The sequence below is a fragment of the Aegilops tauschii genome, chromosome 2 (assembly GCF_002575655.3).
Source record: "Aegilops tauschii subsp. strangulata cultivar AL8/78 chromosome 2, Aet v6.0, whole genome shotgun sequence".
Classification (NCBI taxonomy): Eukaryota; Viridiplantae; Streptophyta; class Magnoliopsida; order Poales; family Poaceae; genus Aegilops; species Aegilops tauschii.
Window position 1 is genome coordinate 25,450,213 of NC_053036.3, and position 15,550 is coordinate 25,465,762.

General features: G+C 44.3%; 1 pseudogene; it reads left to right on the top strand.

Annotated features, from left to right (window-relative positions):
- Positions 1–325: 325 nt before the first annotated feature.
- On the top strand, positions 326–840 carry LOC109738221 (dirigent protein 21-like; annotated as a pseudogene).
- Positions 841–15,550: the final 14,710 nt, after the last annotated feature.

Here is a 15,550-nt window from a genome sequence, read left to right on the forward strand (position 1 = left end):
TTCTTTTAGAGACTACACTTAGATGTATATAGACTTTTTTTGTATATAGACGTATGTAGTCTATACTAAAATCTCTAGAAAGGCATATATTTAGGAACTGAGGGAGTAGGTTATGCTACCGGTCATGTTATCCATATAAATTAAAAAGACACATGTGATGATCCAAACACGCCACGCCATGGAAATATATGATTGCGTAGTTCAACTGTCCCAACATGCCACATACGGGTTCATGCTGCACCTGCTCTCTCCAAGCACACGCATGCGAGCCTAATATACACGCACACGCTATCTATCGGCAACTACTAGTAACGCAACGGTCCCGCTCTTCCTCGTCCTCGTCTTAGCCGTCGCTACCATGGCCATATCGGAGGAGGACACGACCACGCACATCAAGGTGTACTGGCGAGACATGTACAGCGGGCCGAGCCCGACGGCGGTGGAGGTGGCGCGTGCCGCCGTGCCCCGTCGACCAACTCGTCTAAGACCCTGTTTGGCGGGGTATATGTCATCGACGACACGCTCACGGACGGGCCTGACCTCAACTCGTCGAATCTGGTGGGGCGCGCGCAGGGCATGTACGTCAGCTCCGGCATGGACGAGCTGGCGGTGCTCATGAACATGAACTTCGTCTTCACCGCGGGCGGCAGGTACAACGGCAGCAGCGTCGCCATCATGGGCCGGAACTCGGCGGTCTCCGCTGCGGTCCGCGAGATGCCTGTCATCGGCGGCACCGGCATCTTCCGCTGGGCCCGTGGGTACGTGCTGGCCACAACGTACGGCTTCAACATTAGCATCAGCGATGCCACAGTCGAGTACAACGTCTTCATCAGCCACTAGTAGATCGGACAATCAATCGGCTCTTGTCAAAGTTATGATTATATTTATTAAACAATGAATATGACCATTTTGAGATGCTATAATTAATAATCTAATATATAATGAATATGACCATTTTTTTCTATGAAACACAGGCCGACCGGCCAAGCGGTCGCTTGCACCCACAACATGCATCTCCTGGGGCCCACGCTTAAAGTTGTCGTCGTACCCCCTCCCGGTGCATCCCTTATCCACCCACCTCTTCTCTGCTCCACCCATTTTTTCTCTCCCGCACGCAGCTCCTTTCTCCCCAAGCACCGACGGACGAGCCACCGGAGCTGGTGAGGGGATGCGGCGAGCGACGCGGCAAGGAGGGACTCGACCAGACCTCTGATTTCGGGACGAATCGGTGGGAAGGAAGAAGATATGATGACGTGGGTGTAGGGACCGGATGGCTACTGGGGACAAAATCCGATGGACTACGTGCGACTGGCCTAACCGTAGTGCTTGTATGCCTGCGCCTATGGCCGCCCTTCTTTTTAATACATTACAAACGCAGGTGCCCATACTTAAGCATATATATTCACCCCTATGAATGCACGCACACTCACCCTACTATTATCTCTAGTACAAAACCGGGATGTATCACCAATTCGTAAGGCCCTCCCTTTACACTAGTAGAAAACAGGGATTTGGTCACAGGGCAATATTCACACGAACCGGGACTAATGTGAGCATTGGTCTCGGTTCGTGCGGCTAAGGCATTAGTCCCGGTTCACCTGAGCCCCTTTAGTCCCGGTTTGAAACACGAACCGGGACTAAAGGGTGCGACGCCCATTAGTACCGGTACTAAAGGTTAGACCTTTAGTCCCGGTTCGAGTCACCAACCGGTACTAATGAGGTTTGAGGCATTAGTACCGGTTCATGGCACGAACCGGTACTAAAGGTCCCATTTTCAAACTCTACCCCCTGGATCGCCTTTTCAGTTTTGTAAAAAGCAAAAGAAAATGATAACAACTTCAAAAATTAAAATCCTTCCAGATTACTACATGTACTAGTTAGGAAAATTAAAAAACTTAAATTTGGAAATGTTTTGCAAAAAGTGTAGGGAAAATGTAAAACGGCTATAACTTTTGCATACGATGTCAGAAAAAAATGTATAATATATCAAAATGTTCAGCACGAAAGTCCGCATCCGATTTGATGGCCTACGGCCTGTTTGCAAATTTTTAGAATCCTCAAATTCTAAAAGGAAAAAAAGTTATGCTCAAATTTCAGTTTTTTTTGAATTTTTGTTAAATCTGGTCAAACTATGGTCAAACTACTTATTCAAGAAGTATTAGTGTTACTAAATAATTATTCAAAAATATTAGTGTTACTAAATAATTATTTTAGTTTTTTTGAATTTTGGTCAAATCTGGTCAAACTGTGGTCAAACAATGGTCAAACTAATTATTCAAGAATATTAGTGTTACTAAATAATTATTTCAGTTTTTTTGAATTTTGGTCAAATCTGGTCAAACTGTGGTCAAACTATGGTCAATCTACTTATTCAAGAAATATTAGTGTTACTAAATAATTATTTCAATTTTTTTAAATTTTGGTCAAATCTGGTCGAACTGTGGTCAAACAATGGTCAAACTAATTATTCAAGAAACATTAGTGTTACTAAATAATTATTTCAGTTTTTTTGAATTTTGGTCAAATCTGGTCAAACTGTGGTCAAACTATGGTCAAACTACTTATTCAATAAATATTAGTGTTACTAAATAATTATTGTTTTTTAAAACAATAGTTTCAAACTCAAACAGTGAAATGTGTGGCTTCATGCGGAAGCTAAATTCCTGAGGGTTAATAGGATTGACATCTTACTATTGTTAGGAAAACAACAAGTGCAGACTTGAAAACGAGGGAGAATAGAACCCGGAAGTTAAGCGTGCTCAGGCTGGAGTAGTGAGAGGATGGGTGACCGTCCGGGAAGTTAGATGATTTGGAATGATGAGGGGCGATTAGAGATTAGAGATTAAATTGAGCAGTGATGAGCGGCCACGTGGACGGCCTTTAGTCCCGGTTCGTGTAAGAACCGGGACTAAAGGGGGAGGCTTTAGTAACGACCCTTTAGTCCCGGTTCCAGAACCGGGACTAAAGGCCCTTATAAACCGGGACAAAAGGCCCTTTTTCTACTAGTGTTAGTACCGGTTAGGCACGAACCGGCACTAAAGTGCACCCACGTGGCACGAGCCAGCACCAGGGGAGGGGAGCCCTTTAGTACCGGTTAGTAACACCAACCGGTACTAAAATATTTGAGGGGGTTTTGGTTTTATTTTTTATTTTTCCTTTAATTTTGTTTTTTCCATTTAATATTCTTTTATTTGTTGGTATTTTACGATACTACATATTGTACACGTTATGCACACACACATATATATATATATATATATATATATATATATATATATATATATATATATATATATATATATATATATATATATATATATATAATTTCTCGTAGAACCGATCATATATATATCATCGAATGTCTCACAACCACACACCATTATAATTCACACATATACACATGCATGTATATATTTATACAATTAGGTATATATACAATTTCTCCTACATGTTGCCTTGGTGCCTTCGGAGCACGATGAAAAGTGGTTCATGGGGGCGGTAGCGGGTAATAGTATTCTCCTTTGGGATCTATGACCTGGTCGAGCAAAAATCCCGCTATTTCCTCTTGAAGTGCTCGTATGCGCTCTGTTGGTAGGAGCTTCTCCCGCATGTCATGTAACTGTAAAGAAGGAGATCAATATCGATAATCATGTAAAATTTGTGAATAGTGTTCTGTGAAACGTACCTATTGTTGTCTATTAGATCTGCTCCTTTCGGACGCCATCATGCGAATGTTCTCGCAAACGTAGAATGCACACACATCAGTCCCCGGCGCCTGCTTCAGGGCCTTTACGAGAATTGAATTTAATCAGGTAATAATTAATCAAGCATGATAATTAATTAATGGTATTGAAACAAGAATTAAAGAGATGGTAGCTAGATAGCTAGTACTACTTAATTAATTACCTTGGGTCGATACCAAAACAGCTTTTCTGCCCATTTTCCTGGAGTCACCTTGATGAACTTTGCCCAAGCCCTGCCCGCCGGCAAAGAAAATTAATAAAGGGGTTATTAAATAGTTCATATCAGGAAATGATGAACTAAATAGGCCGAGATATAGTTAATAATGATTGAAATTACCTATTGACTATCCCCTTCAAGATGGTGTAGTCACTTTCTTTTTTAAGTAGTGAGTCCAGTACTTCAACTTTTCCTTCGTCAATTTTAATGTCTAACAAGATCCAGTGGAAACTGCATGCGCACACGGTTGCATGTCTTAATTAAGCGGGCATGTGCATAACACTAATCAACTACCCTAAACCATATACACTTAATTATTAACATCTAGCTAGCTAGTAAGCAAAAACAGAATTTGTAGTACAAGACAGTGTGACTCACAGGAAATTGTAAGGAGGTAGTATATCTTCATTGTTATTGAGGCGCTTCAAGAACTCTAGCATGCTTTCCTCTAAACTTGCTCGACAACTTGCAATTTTCCATGTGTATTCATTAACGGTATTTGGGTTAATGAACCCAATACCATAGCGTCCAGATTTTTTCATTTCATACATCTTCATCCTGCATAATACCACAAAAAAAAATATAGTGAGGATAATTACATGTAATGATTGATCAAAATGATCACTACAGCTAGCTTGAAACTTAAATTACAGAAATAAATCACTTACAGACAATAGCAACTGACGATAGATTTGTCGAGTGCATCTTGATTGAATAACTGAAATAGTTCTGAATACTCAACGGACACAACTTTCTCATTGAAGTAATGCTCCTCCTTGACATTCACCATGAGGGACTCTCGATTGGAACTCTTGGTAATGTTCATGTACCACTGATGCAATTCATACATTCTCGTTGGGAGGTTCTTGACCTCGTCTGGCTCGACCAAAGGTTGGCCCCGGACATATTTCCGTTTTATTTCCTCCTCTCTAAGCGGAGACATGGGTTCGATATCGAGGAGTTGGCCAACAGTGATCTTGAGCATTTCAGCCTGCATTATATGCTCCTCGGTTATTACCACATTACCCAGCTGGGGAACGTTAACGGTTTGCCCACAATAATATTGGGCGCGCATACTCTCATGTGTTGTTGGCACAACAAGCGGGGGATCGATTGCGCCGCCTGTTCTCCCAGCTGGGGAACGGTTTTCCCGCATTTTTTGACAGCTGCTTGTTGGCTCGAGCTCGAGCTCGTTTCTTTCTGTAGTCGTGCTCGATGTGCCTTCCTGGGAGCTGGTTTTCTTGCCATATGAATAAAGTGGTCAATAACTTTCTCAGGCACTTTCTCCCTTGGCGGCGGTGCCGGTTTCGGTCCGAAATGGGCGTCCACTTGGGCCCGCACTATGGCATCGTTTTGCACCTCGTTCATGTCGTAAGGCCTCTGAGGAAGAGGAGCGAGGCTTGGATCATATTTATATCGCTTTCCTCCTCCTGTACCTCCTGTACTACCTCGACTCGTACCGCTACGCACCATAGCTGCGGCGTGTCTCTTCTGCGATTGCTGAGGCGGCGGAGATGGCTGACGTGGCTGAATTGGAGCAGGAGTCTGCTCACGCATTGGTGGACTTGGAGGAGCGGGAGTCTGTTGACACGGTGGCGGACTTCGAGGAGGAGTCGGCTCACGCGTTCGTGGACTTGGAGGTGCAGGAGTCTGCTGACACGGTGGCGGACTTCGAGGAGGAGTCGGCTCACGCGTTCGTGGTCTTGGAGGAGCGGGAGTCTGCTGACTCGGTGGCGGACTTCGAGGAGGAGTCGACTGACGCGGTGTCGGTGGCCTTCGAAAGATGATGCAATCCTTTCTCCATAGGATGATACGATGTATGGCCTCTCCCAGTGTGTGCTCGTCGTCACCTCCAGGAATGTCAAGCTCTAGCCCCGAATATTGGTCCACCACCTCATCAACCAAGACACGAGCATAGCCCACTGGAATCGCGTTGCAATGGCAGGTTGCTTCGGGGGGATTTGTAAAAGCAACGGCGTCCGCCACCTTCATGGATATGTTCTTCATTTTGAAGTGTAGCTCATAATTAGTGTTCTCTATGATGTCATCCAAAGGGTATCTATCCAGCAGTGCGTAACGCTGCTTCTCGGCATGGATGGGACGGTGCTATCCAATGTTGGACGATCATCCGCTAGCTGCTGCCGCTGCTGAGACCCCCTTTCCTAGCTAAGTGAGTCGATCTGCTGCTGCTGCCGCTGGAATTTGAGTGCCAAGTCCGCGTGCCTTGCTTCTAGGCCTTGAAGGCGTTCTACGTCCTGCTTCCTCTGCTCCTCCTCCAGCTTCCTCTTCTTCTCCTCCTCCATCTTCTTTCTTGCACGACACCTGTAGTCATCGTTCCATTCCGAAAAGCCCTCATACCAGGGAATAACGCCCTTGCCTCGTGTTCTTCCCAGGTGTTCAGGATTTCCCAGGGCGCGCGTAAGCTCGTCGTTCTCTCTGTTGGGCGTGAACACCCCCTTTCGAGCATCTTCTATCGCGTCAAGTAACTTTTGTTCGGCTCCTTTTAGACTTGCCTTCTTCGAAACCAGGCCTGTCTTCGGGTCCAACGCCCCACCCCCCCATGCGCATAGAATCAAGTTCTGCACCTGGGGGGCCAGCTCCTAGTAACCGGAGTGACCCCTGCATCCTCCATCTCTTGCTCAGACTTATTCCACTTAGGCATTGCCACCGTGTAGCCACCTGGCCCCAGCCTATGGAACTGCATCTTTTTTGCGGCAGTGGCCTTGTTTTTTCTCGACCGTTCCTTAGATAATTCTAATTCCTTCAATTTCACAAAAGCGGGCCAGTGTTCTCTTTGCTTCTCCAGTGTTCCCTTGAATTCTGGAGTCTTCCTTTCTGCATCTACGTAGTTGGCCCATACAGTTTTCTTGTGGGTGTTGAATGCAATTGCCATCTTCTTAAGAGCAGCGTCCTTGACTTTCTGCACATCTGCATCGGTGAAATAATCTGGTAGGGTGAAATGTTCCATCAGAGATTCCCAAAGCTTTTCTTTTGCTCTGTCGTCGACCCAAGTAACATCTGGACGTTTAGTTTTTGGCTCTTTCCATTCTTGAATGGAGATCGGGAGTTGGTCCTTCACAAGAACTCCACACTAATGAACGAACTTGCTCGCAATGTTCTTAGGCGTGAGGGGTTCGCCACTAGCTTTGATGGAATCAATGTTGTACTTTACACCCTCCTTCAACTTTTTGCCCGGGCCTCGCTTTTTCCTGCTGTCTGTAGAAGCAGATTTGCTCGATCCGGAGGGCTGAAAGAAGAAAGATCGATTCGTTAATATATCTTCAAATCAAAAAAAACATGTGATGATCACTAGATGCCTGCTTATATAAATATACCTCGCCGGTAGTCTTTGTTATTTCAAGATCAACATTGTATTCGTCATCATAATCATTGTCTGCGTCATCATAATCATAATCATAGTTCATGACTTCATCAGCTCGGTCGTCGAGATCGAATATCTTATCATCACCCTCCCCAGTATTGTTCAGATATTGGGAGCCGTCATCTGCTTCATTCAGATCATCTGGCCTGTTAGGGCTGCGTATGATCTTGAACAGGGCCTCTTCTCCCTCTCTACCGGTATTGTCCGCCATAGCTTTTATTTAACTAATCCAAAAGAAATATAAAACAATTTAGTATTCAAATTACAATGCATGGATGCAATCAATAAGGAAAAACTGAATCATATAGTACATAATATGCATCGTCTCGAACAATATATAATCTCGAATACATCATCTTGAATAATATATAATCTCGAATACATCGTCTCGAATAATATATAATCTCGAGTACATCGTCTCTAATAATATATATAATCTCGAATACATCGTCTCGAATATTATATATCGAATACATCACTGGCTAGGTAGCTAATAAAGATCGAATACTACAGAAGAATCTAGGCCACTCATGGTTCCTGGGGCGCGGGCGGTGGACACCCAAAGAGAAGGAACCATCACAGGATCATATCTCCGGTCATCTGCCCAAAGAACCTGCCAGGTATTGGAGAACCTGACGTCCATTGCAACCATGTAGCGATGGACGTGCTCGTCCTCCTCCCTGACACGGCGACGCACCACCTCCGGCGGGGCCGGCTCCCTCTGCACCGAATGTAGTCCACGCGAACGCCACCAAAGGAGATCAGGGTCGACGACGGGACCCGAGGCCGGGTTCCTCACCAAGCGGCGCACCCCTTCAGGTAGCACCTCCCAGTGCTAGCCCGGCGGAGCCCAGTCCCGGACATGGGTCAGCCGGACGTCGTCACGAACGGGTCGACGACGAGGATGCGGGCCGGGCATCATCGAGAACAAATGCTATATGCCCGTAAAAAGTAACATTTTTAAAATGATTGGATTGTGATAACTAAAATTCTATATGCAAATTCTAAATTTTTCTATAACTAAAATTATAACATCGATCATCGTCTAACAATTTGACATTAATCTAATTCATCTAGCTAAAACTAATTCTAAAATTTCTATATAACTAACATTTCTAATATTTCTATAACTAAAAAACAGAAAAAATGCTAACATTTCTATAACTAAAAAACAGAAAAATTTATAACATTTCTATAACATTTTTAATAATCCTATAACTAAAAAACAGAAAATTTTCTAACATTTCTATAGATATTTCTATAACAAAAAAACAGAAAAATTTCTATAACTAAAATTTATAAGTAAAAAACTAAAAAGAGTGTGTGTGTGTGTGTGTGTGTGTGTGTGTGTGTGTGGACATGGCGGCGGGCAGGAGCTCACCGGTGGCGAGGCGAGGACGGCGACGGGCGGTAACGACGGGGATGGGGACGGGGCGGCGACGACGGGGACGGGGACGGGCCGGGCGGGGACGACGCGCAGGATGACGGGGACGCGGCCGGGGCGGCGACGGCGACGGACGTCGATGGGGACGGCGACAGACGGCGACGGGGATGGCGACGAGGACGGCGACGGACGGTGATGGGGGCGGCGACGAGGGGCGGCGACGACGGGGCACCGGAGAAGAAGCAGAGGGAGAGATGAGAAACTAAATTTTTTTGAAGTGTTTTCTTATATAGAACCCCCTTTAGTACCGGTTGGTGCAACCAACCGGTACTAAAGGTGTGTTTTGGTCAGGCCAAGCGGCGGGAAGCGCACCCCTTTAGTACCGGTTGGTGGCACCAACGGGTACTAAAGACCCACCCTTTAGTACCGGTTGGAGCCACGACCCGGTACTAAAGGGGTGCGCTGGTGCAGGTGCGGTGCGGCATGTTTAGTCCCACCTCGCTAGCCGAGGGGCGTCCGCACTGGTTTATAAGCCCCAGTGCGGTAGCTCTCTCGAGCTCCTCTCCAAAGCAGGCCTACTGGGCCTACCTGTTCTGTGCTGCCAATTTGGCCCACTGGGCCTTTGCGGGCCTGCATCCTGGCCCAACAACACGTTAGGTTTCTAGTCGTATGCTGGCCGCTCTGGCCCAGTAGGCGGGCTTTTTTATTTTCTTATTTTTTTGCTTTATTTATTTTTGTTTTATTTATTTTTGAGTTGTTTTTGCTGTATTTAGAGTTTCTTTGTGAATGTTTTTGCTTTACGTACAAAAAATTACAAACTTTCTGTTAGTGCCGGTAGTTTTCAAATTTGAATAGTTTAAATTTTGTATTATTTGAAATTTGTGTGAATCACTAGTTTGTGAATAACTTAACTTTGAAAATAGATTTTTCAGTGATTCTTTTTTCTTATGTTTAATATTAGTGTGTTTTATCATTATATTCAATTTGATAATGCTTAGGTTATTTAAAAATGAAATGCCTTTGTAAAGATGAGTTTTCATCTGAAACCCTGATACTTCGAAAGAGTTTGTCCATTTTGTACACGAAGTGCATCCAGTTTTTGCGGTAACCCTCTCAACTTTTTTGCACATGCTATGTGGGTGAAATTATGATACCGTGCCAACTTTCAACCTTTTCTGAGTTCATTTGAAATGCTTTTCAATTTCAGGGTCATTTAGCTGAAAAAATCAGTAAATGCATTAAAGAATTTGTTTGCACATAAAATTTCTTCGCGTTTCAAATGCCAAAACACATAACTACCCTAACTATTACAGAGATTCCCTCCTGGGTATGAAACACTGAAGAAAGTGATGATAGTGAAGCCGATCACATCCCAGATCTTTGGGTGTGAAACTTTTTCTTCGCGTGTGTCCCTTTGCGCCGTAGCCATGGAAAATCTTCATCATTTAACTGGATGCTCGGGTCAATATTCGTTGTGAATGGAGCAATTTCATCAAACTTTTCATAATCTTCTGACATGTCTGTCTTGTCATCCACTCCCACGATGTTTCTCTTCCCAGAAAGAACTATGTGGCGCTTTGGCTCATCGTATGATGCATTCACTTCCTTATCTTTTTTTCTCGGCTTGGTAGACATGTCCTTCACATAGAAAATCTGTGCCACATCATTGGCTAGGATGAATGATTCGTCTGCATACGCAAGATTGTTGAGATCCACTTTTGTCATTCCGTACTGCGGATCTTCTGTTACCCCGCCTCATGTCATATTGACCCATTTGCACCGAAACAAAGGGACCTTCAAACCACGTCCATAGTCAAGTTCCCATATGTCCTCTTTGTAACCATAATATGTTTCCTTTCCTGTCTTGGTTTTTGCATCAAAGCGGACACCACTGTTTTGGTTGGTGCTCTTCTTATCTTGGGCGATCGTGTAAAATGTATTACCATTTATCTCGTACCCTTTGAAAGTCATTATATTCGAAGATGGTAACTGAGACAGCGATTACATGTCATCTTCAATAGAGGCGTCATGCATGGTACGTGTCTGCAACCAGCCGGCGAAACTCCTGGTTTGTTCATATGTAATCCAGTCATGAGACCGCTCCGGGTGTTTGGAGCGTAGAAAATTCTTATGTTCGTCCATATACGGATCCACCAATGCGGAATTCTGTAGAACTGTGTAGTGTGCTTCAGTGAGAGAATGTCCGTCCATACATATTAGTTGATTCCCTCCTAGCGTGCCTTTTCCATCCAGTCTGCCCTTATGCCGCGATTCAGGAACACCAATCGGCTTAAGGTCAGGAATAAAGTCAATACAAAACTCAATGACCTCCTCATTGTGATGGCCTTGGAGATGCTTCCTTCTGGCCTAGCACGGTTATGAACATATTTCTTTAAGACTCTCATGAACCTCTCAAAGGGGAACATATTGTGTAGAAATACAGGACCCAAAACGTTAATCTCTTCACATAGGTGAACTAGGATGTGCGTCATGATGTTGAAGAAGGATGGTGGGAACACCAACTCGAAACTGACAAGACATTGCACCAAATCATTCTATAACCTTGGTATGATTTCTGGACCGATTACCTTCTGAGAGATTGCATTGAGGAATGCACATAGCTTCACAATGGCTAATCGAATATTATCCGGTAGAAGCCCCCTCAATGCAACCGGAAGCAGTTGCGTCATAATCATGTGGGAGACATGATTATTTAGGTTCTGGAACTTTTTCTCTGCCATGTTTATTATTCCCTTTATATTCGACGAGAAGCCAGACAGTACCTTAATACTGAGCAGACATTCAAAGAAGATTTCCTTCTCTTCTTTGGTAAGAGCGTAGCTAGCATGACCCTGATGTATGTCGTCTTTTCCGTGCATACGTTGCTGGTCCTCCCGTGCCTCCTCAGGTGTATCTTTTGTCTTCCCATACACGCCCAAGAAGCCAAGCAGGGTCACGCAAAGATTCTTCGTCACGTGCATCACGTCGATTGCGGAGCGGACCTCTAGGTCTTTCCAATAGGGCAGGTCCGAAAATATAGATTTATTCTTCCACATGGGTGCGCGTCCGTCAGCGCCATTCGGAACAGGTTGTCCGCCAGGAAGCTTTCCAAAGACTACCTTCAAATCCTTGACCATATCATGTACATCAGCACCTGTACGGTGGCGAGGCTTCGTCCGGTGATCCGCCTTACCTTTGAAATGCTTGCCTTTCTTTCTTACGGGATGCCTGCTCGGAAGAAATCGACGATGTCCCAGTACACATTCTTCCTACAATTGTCCAAATATATACTGTCGGTATCATCCAAACAGTGCGTGCATGAGCGGTATCCCTTGTTTGTCTGTCCTGAAAGGTTACTGAGAGCAGGCCAATCATTGATGGTCACGAACAGGAACGCCTTTAGGTCAAATTCTTCTTGTCGGTGCTCATCCCACGCACGTATACCTGTTCCATTCCACAGCTGTAAGAGTTCTTCAACTAATGGCCTTAGGTACACATCAATGTCGTTGCCGGGTTGCTTAGGGCCTTGGATGAGCACTGGCATCATAATGAACTTCCGCTTCATGCACAACCAAGGAGAAAGGTTATACAAACATAGTCACAGGCCAGGTGCTATGGTTGCTGCTCTGCTCCCCAAAAGGATTAATGCCATCTGCGCTTAGACCAAACCATACGTTCCTTGCGTCATCTGCAAACTCCTTCCCTTACTTTCTCTCGATTTTTCTCCACTTCGACCCGTCAGCGGGTACTCTTAACTTTCCGTCTTTCTTACGGTCTTCTCTGTGCCATCGCATCGCCTTGGCATGCTCTTTGTTTTGGAACAAACGTTTCAACCGTGGTATTATAGGAGCATACCACATCACCTTGGTAGGAATCTTCTTCCTGGGGCGCTCGCCCTCGACATCACCAGGGTCATCGCGGCTGATCTTATAACGCAATTCACCGCATACCGGCCAAGCGTTCAAATCCTCGTACTCACCGCGGTAGAGGATGCAGTCATTAGGGCATGCATGTATCTTCTGCACCTCTAACCCTAGAGGGCAGACAACCTTCTTTGCTTCGTATGTACTCTCGGGCAATTCGTTGTCCTTTGGAAGCATATTCTTTATCATTACCAGCAACTTTCCAAATCCCTTGTCAGACATACCATTCTCTGCCTTCCATTGCAGCAATTCCTGTGTGGTGCCCAACTTTTTCTTGTCAGCTTCGCAATTCGGGTACAACAATTTCTTGTGATCCTCTAACATGCGCTGCAACTTCTTCTTCTCCAAATCACTTGCGCAGTTTCTCTTTGCATCGGCAATCGCACGACCTAGATCATCAACGGGCTCATCTGATGCCTCTTCTTCAGCTTCTTCTCGCATTGCCAGCTCAGCTTCTTCCCCCGTTGTTGTATCATCGTATTCAGGGAACCCATGGCCAGGATAGCTGTCGTCGTCCTCTTCTTCTTCATTGTCTTCCATCATAACCCCTCTTTCTCCATGCTTGGTCCAAACATTATAGTGGGGCATGAAACCAGACTTAAACAGGTGGACGTGAATGGTTCTTGACGTAGAGTAATTCTGATCATTCTTACAGACTAAACATGGACAAGGCATAAAACCATCCGCCCGCTTGTTTGCCTCAGCCGCAAGCAGAAAAGTTTGCACGCCATTAATGAACTCGGGAGAGCATCGGTCATCGTACATCCATTGTCGGCTCATCTTCATTACACAACACCGAATAGACCAAGTTAATACAAGTTCATACATAAAGTTCATACAAGACTTAAATGCAACAAACAAATAACTCTCTAACTAAAGAATTTAAATGCAACAACAAATGCGATCAAGATCGCAACTAAGGTAACAATTGATCCAACAACATAATGATACCAAGCCTCACTATCAATGGCATATTTTCTAATCTTTCTAATCTTCAAGCCCATTTTCTCCATCTTGATCTTGTGATCATCGACGACATCGGCAACATGCAACTCCAATTCCATCTTCTCCCCCTCAATTCTTTTCAATTTTTCTTTCAAACACTCGTTTTCTCTTTCAACTAAATTTAACCTCTCGACAATAGGGTCGGTTGGAATTTCCGGTTCACAAACCTCCTAGATAAAAATATCTATGTCAACTTGATGGGCATAATTTGTCATAAACACGAAATGCAACAACTAGTTTTAAAAGAGAATATACCACATCCGAATCATAACAAGGACGAGGGCCGACGGGGACGGATATCAAAACCATGGCACTATGTATAACAAACAACGTACGGGTAAGATAATTATACGAGTAACTATATATTCAAATCACACAAACATCAATTTTTTATATAAAACATTCATGAACAAGAGGCTCACCACAAGGTGGTGCCGGCGACGCGACGGTGCGGGCGATCGACGGTGGTCACGACGGAGATTTAGAAGGCACTAAGTAAGCCACACCTACATATGCAAACTAAGTGTTATTTTTGACCTCAAATTGCATATAAATAAAATACTAGCACATATAATTCCTCCCAAATTAATCACTATATAAAGCATTGCAAGAGCTAATCTAGCAATGAGAGATGAAAGGACAAAGTTGCTAACCTTTGTGATCATTTGAATGGATGGGGGCCTTCAAATCTTGACAAATTTTGGGAAAAATGTGGGATGAGCTCGAGAGGAAGAGGGGAAGAACAGAGAGGAGAGGGGAAAGGGGAAGAACAGAGCGAGCTCGGGTGGACGAAGGGTTTATGTAGTACGACCTTTAGTACCGGTTTGTGACACAAACCGATACTAAAGGTGTTGGAGGGGCCCCAGACTGACAACATGCTGCCACCACTCACTTTAGTACCGGTTCGTGGCACGAACCGGTGCTAAAGGTTCGCCACGAACCGGTACTAATGAGAGCGGCCGGCTAGCCGTTGGAACCGGCACTAATGGACACATTAGTGCCGGCTCAAAATCAAACCGGCACTAATGTGCTTCACATTTGACCCTTTTTCTACTAGTGTATAAGACCGATGAAGTCGCCGCAGCCGTCTTCGTAGTCGACGGGAACATCTCCTTTCACTGAATGCACATCATTGGAAGGTCTGATATAAATCTAGAAATTGCAATCACCAATGACGAGTCTAGGATTTTAACTCTGGTGGGTTAGTTTCACCAAAAGGGACATGACCATCTGAGCTACGCTCAGTTTGCAGGATATTTGATGGTTTTTGTTTTTTGAGGATAAGGATATTTGATAGTTGTAACTTGTAGCGGTAACTAAAGATCAATTGTTCTACGTTGAAAGACGCAACTTTGGATGTCACAATAATGTAAGTGTGCAATGTTACTAGTCTGTGGCACGTCATAGACCCATAGCAGATTACAATTAAGTGATGTCGTAAAAATCTTTGATTATATGTACAATACGGATAGACCGGTCTTTTTTGGTTCTTAACCAGCTTACGTGGAGCTTATATAATCAACTCTTTTGGATGGATCTATCTTTGATGGATTTGGTCGGATCTGGTCATCGTTCGTCTACATTCGTGTTTCTTTGGTTTGGATCCTTCTGATCTACGCTACTCTTCATCGGCGGTGGTTGCTGTTTTGGTGCGCTGGTCCTATGGGACCTTCATTCTGACGAGGGAGGAGCGACGATGGCGGCACGCCTTCAACTCGATTCAATTCTTGTAGTCGTCACTAGGTGGTCTACGGATCTGTATTTCTTTTTATTTCTTATGTTACTTGTACTACCGTGACTAAAGATGAATAGATCAGTAGTTTTCACAAAAAAATAATAATAAATAGATGGATTGGTTTATTGCTGGTCTATGATAGAGGGTTTTTTTCCTTTGGT